Below are 5,543 nucleotides of genomic sequence, written 5' to 3' on the forward strand. Positions count from 1 at the left end.
ATGGCGCACACCATCCTCGAAATCTCCCACTCATTGTCAAGCCAAGTAAGGATCTCCTTCAACATGGCTAACTTTGCCTGGTCGCCATCGGTGATCTGCCTGACTCGCTGTTGCATCCTCTCCATAGATGTCCTTCTGAGTGTTCTGATGCTACCTTTGGAAGATGGGAGGAGAGACGGTGGTCTTGCAATAGAGAAGAGGGAGAGGTGAGACGGTGGTTTTGGAATGGAGATGATGGAGAGGAGAGAGGTGGTTTTCCAATGGAGAAGAGGGAGAGGCGAGATGATGGTTTTGGAATGGAGATGATGGAGAGGAGAGGAGGTGGTTTTGCAATGGAGAAGAGGGAGAGGCGAGACGGTGGTTTTGGAATGGAGATAATGGAGAGGAGAGGAGGTGGTTTTGCAATGGAGAAGAGGGAGAGGAGCGTGCGACAGCGATTCAGGATTGGACGAGAGGGCCAGCGCGCTGTGACTGGATCAAAATCAATTTAACCTTCAATTAATAAAGCGACCCCACATTAACTAGTCTCCCTTTTATTCTGGGTCATAATTGACCATGATTTTCACAAATAAAATATATGTTATACTTTGCAAAAATAATATAATTTGAAAGTACATTCAGATACAAACCAAATGATACAATTTTTGGTGACATGCATTCACATTTTGCATGTGAAATACAGTACATGGTCAAACTTTTACCCAAAATACGCCAAACAAAAAAATACTTCCAAGACTTGCGCCGCTCCTCTCCTCTTAAACCACCGCCGCTCCTCTCCTATTCCAATCTAAATCCAGCGCTGCTCCTCTCCTCTTTCATTTCAAAACCACTGCCCCTCCTCTCCTGTTCCAATCCAAAACCAACGTTGCTCCACTCCCGTTCTAACACAAAACCAGCACTACTCCTCTCCTCTTCCATTCAAAAACCACCGCCGACGAGTGAGGGTGCTGCGGAGAAGTAGATCGATGGAGGAGTACAACCGATATGTGAGGATCGTAGACGGCGACCCTATGAAGCTAGCTAGGATGATGGAAATACAGTCTTGGTTTGACAACAAGGACCAACTAGCGGCGACAGTGACATCCATGGCCAAATATCTGCAACAGAGCAAAAAGGCAGTGATACTCCCGAAGGGAGCCGCGTGGGAGTACATAGAGCTGCTCCTCTTGGCCATGGAGCAAACAGATTCACCGAATCCGATTGTGAGGGAGCGGTGGTGGGAGTATCGATCCCAGATGGAGCATCCACCAGAGATTGAAGGATGGAGCATCTACAGGGTGCCATTTGTGCGGGTGTCATGCCAGAGCGAGCCGGTGGAGTCTTCGTCAACCGAATCCAACTACAAGAGGAGAAAAGCAGTTGGCCCGACGATGCTTCCCCGCCATCCTCTCCCTCATTTAGGGATAGAATTCGAGCCGAGTCGAGCCACCTCGGCTCGACTCGCCAGAGCTTGTTTCGTTAACGAGATGGCTTGACTCGACTGGTTACTTTAACAAGCTCAAAACCAGGATTGGCTCGACTCATATAACTCGCGAGCTGGCTCGTTTAGCTTGTTAAGCTCATTAACGATATGAACACAAAACCCTCAAATATGATAAAAATGATTATGTATATATTAAACACATATATCGCTAAACAATTGTAGTTTCCTTGTAATGCATGAGTCTCCTAGGCGGCTGGGCCTTCAATGGTTGGGCCTTGTGTTGTACGCTTGGGACATAGGGTGCTGAGTGGCTGATCTTTTTTTTGTATTGGGAGTGGCTGATCTTTTGTACCGAGCCTAACGAGTTACACGAGTACTCGTGAGGTTGGCTCGTTTAACTTGGCCTATAAACGATCTTAAACTAAAGCTTGGCTCGACTCATTATTCTTCGATCTTGAGTCGATTCGAGCCGAGTCACGAGCTACTCGTTTAGCTCGCGAGCTTCGAGCTTTTTTTTCCAGCCCTACCCTCATTGTTCACATCGTCTCATGGGTGGCTGTCTGCAGCCAAGAAATAGGAGGGGACTGCCCCCCAGCCCAATAGTCGGGTAGGTTGTGAATTGTCAGGAGGAGCTTAGGGATGTCAGTATTTGCAGGTTGTGAATTGTATTTTGTGTTGTGTATTTTGTGAGTACTTTTAGATATGAATGTCTTTTGAATTTCAGATTTGCAGTATTGAGCATATGGAGTATTTTATGAATTCTAGAGATCTATTTTTAGCACTTAAAAAATGTAATTTCATAGGAGTATAAAAGTGCAGACAATGTGATTCTCAGAGAAGAAACTGCAAGTTTTAGTTTCAGATAAGAAACTGCAAGTTCAATTTCAGATAAGAAACTACAAGTTCAGTTTCGGAAAAGAAACTGCAACTTTCAGAGGCAGAGCATTTATATTAACACGGCCTTTTCAAATAGGGATAACATCATGTTGCAAGTTTTATTCATGGTCGAAAATGGAACTACCAGCCAATTAACATCATGTTGATCAACATTCATGCATAGCACATCTTCATATGATGCATAGTCGAAAATATATGCTATTTTCAAAATGCCAACACAATGTCGAGTGTGCGAAAAACAGAGAAAACGATGGACGAAGTTTTGGCAAGTGTTGGACGTGGTGTGCATAGATGACAATGGGGACCCACATGTCAATAATGGCAGAGGCAAAAAAATTGGTGATATTTTCCCTGCATCAGGTGGAATCGAACCCGGGCGGAACAACAGTCGGGTAGTGTCACTTGGCCACTGGGCTAGTTCATTACTTTCGTTACAAATAAGGCACTGCCTCAGGTGGTCTGATCTCCTCCTGTGCCTTTGTGCACTCGCTGTGGCACCGCTGTCTACCGCTGTGAACATGATGAACAAATGAGATGAATCTGGAGAGGACTATACATAGAGAGGCGGACAGTTGGGACCCACCAGGTCTATGGTCGCACGCAAGCAAGTGCCTCATTGAAAAAATACTTCCTCCTAATGCTATACTAATGTTGGGGCCCATAGGTTTGTCAACATAGTTACATTTTTTTAGGTGCTTCAACGTAGTTACTAAATGAGATAAATTCACAACGATGTCGGGGAGCTGGCAGGTATCATTTATTATCACCGGGGCAACAAGTATCAATTGGGTTGTGGGTTGCCCCATCTAGGCTTTATTTTTTAACATGCACAGCCCACGACATGCCGGTTTGTATTTTCTTGGGGGCCGTCATGTATCAACCGGCCTATGGACCTCCCATCCGAGTTTTTATTTTTCCTGCAACATCGGAAACCCAACTTATGTATTTTTTTTGAACAAAACGCAGAGGTCTGTTCTATTTTTGTATATAAGAATAGGAACACCTGGTCCAACTTATATTTCCCTTCTAACTATATTATATATATTTAAATTATTTTATATGTTATTATATATTATTGTTATTGTCATCTTATATTTAACAGATACTTACATATGTAAGATAACAATATCCCACATCTTATTAACTTATAAAAATAATTTTTTAACAATAAAATCCTGGATTTTTTTAGCAACGAAAATCCTGGTGATTGTGTACAAAAGCTTGGTAAGATTTAAGGACCAATGTAATAATAAATCACATATTATTTAAATATATTTTATAACAAAATGCTTATCCCCTGTTTATTTTTTTTGATAACATTGTTGCTCCCAACCCAACATTATAATTAGAATCAGCCCAGCAAAATCATGTATTTCGAGAAAGTGCAAATGGCCTTTAATTTTTTGGGAAAAAAATAAATGGGCCGCATGGATGCTACATTATTTGTTCACCCAGCCCAGCAAATGGACTGTAATTCTAAAAAAAAGATCAAATTGACTGTAAATTCTAAAAAATGGGTTGAATACGTGCCATATTTTTGGAGGCTGAAATGTGGGCCAATAGGTCGAAGCCAACGCAAGTCGTTGTCAACTTAGTCAACAAATGATTCTGACATTATTAGCCGTTGGATTTACATCCAACGACCGACATCCATCTTCAATCTCTCGTCTTCTTCCTCCAGCACCGTCAGGACCACCTGCTCCCGCCTACTGCTGCTAGTAGCTCTACTTAGCACGCTTCACTCTGGAGCGCTACCCCACCGCCGGCCAGGCCATCCCTCTCCACACCTCCTATTCTTCTCCACCAACTGCCGAACCACACTGCACCAGAACCAGTTAACCCTCGTACACCTTTCCGTCCGCGACTCCACTCCCGCGTCTTCCAATCTCCGGCTTGTTGATGTCCGGGGCCTCGCCATCGCCCACCACCTTGCATGCGCTCGGCGCGGAGTGGTCAACATGGTCAACAAACGACATCCATCGGAAGTGGACTGTACGTAGAGAGGCTGACAGCTGGGTCCACAGCCGCATGCAAGGAAATGCCTCCTTATTACAGGCAAAATAATGATTCCTCCACCTGACAGCTGGGACCCACCGAAAGGGCCTCTATATTTCGCAAAAAAAATGTTCCCCTGCTGAAAGGTCGACCCACCAGCTATATCTTCGCACGCAAGGAAGTGCCTCCTCATTATGCACAAAAAATGAATACCCCTGCTAGCTAGGACCCACCGTAGTGGGAGGCTGACTTGTGGGCCTACTAAGTTGACGGGGACGGAGGGATTTTTCAACATAGTCAATATGAATGATTCTAGCACCTGTGACCGTACGATGCCCATCAAACGGTTGTAGTGCTTCTTCAACCTCTGGTCTTCTTGCTCCAGCCGCCCAAACTAGCGCCGGTCGTGTCGCGTGCTCCTGCCTCCCGTGGTTGGCTATGATGCCGCAGATGCCTCACCTCCCCCTACTACTCTCATCGATAGCTAGGCCATCCACTCACCCACACCCCCTATTATTCTGCGCCAACGGCAGCCTCACACCATAGTAGAACCAGTGAACCCTCGTACTCTTCTCCGCGTGGGCTTCCACTGCAGCGTCTTCCCCAGCTCCGCGTCGTCCCCTTCCTAGGCCTCGGCATCGTCCATCGCCCTGGTGCTCTCGGCGTGGCGTGGTCAACATCGTCAAGGAAAGACTTCCATCGGAAGAGTAATATATGTGGAGAGGCTGGCAGCTGGGTGCACGGCAGCAGCAAGGAAGTGCCTCCTTATTACGCGCAAAATAATTATTCCTCCACGTGACAGCAGGGACCCACTGGATGGGCCACCATATTTCATGAGAAAAACTTTTCCCCCTTGACTGCTGGGACCCACCAGCTACAACTTCGCATGCAAGGAAGTGCCTGACAGTCGGGACCCGCCTGGTCGAACGGTACGTAGGGTTGTCATTCTGGTTGCGAACGTGTTGTACATACTGGTCGATCGGTCTGTCTGGAGGCTACAGCGAAGAACCGTGGCCGTGTAAGGAAGGGCACGTGTCGTAGTAGAGGCGCGCATATAGCATGTCACGTAGTCCCGTTAATATCATGTACACGTATGTACAGCGGCCAGGGTGCAAGAAAGTAAATACGGCCACGTACGTATATATGGGCGGGGTCTCGAACGCCTACTCGCGCATACGTATGGCCAAGGCTCGTGTACATGGCTGGGTCAGAACGGAGAAACTACGTC

Source organism: Triticum dicoccoides, chromosome 7B, assembly GCF_002162155.2.
Source record: "Triticum dicoccoides isolate Atlit2015 ecotype Zavitan chromosome 7B, WEW_v2.0, whole genome shotgun sequence".
NCBI classification, from domain to species: Eukaryota; Viridiplantae; Streptophyta; class Magnoliopsida; order Poales; family Poaceae; genus Triticum; species Triticum dicoccoides.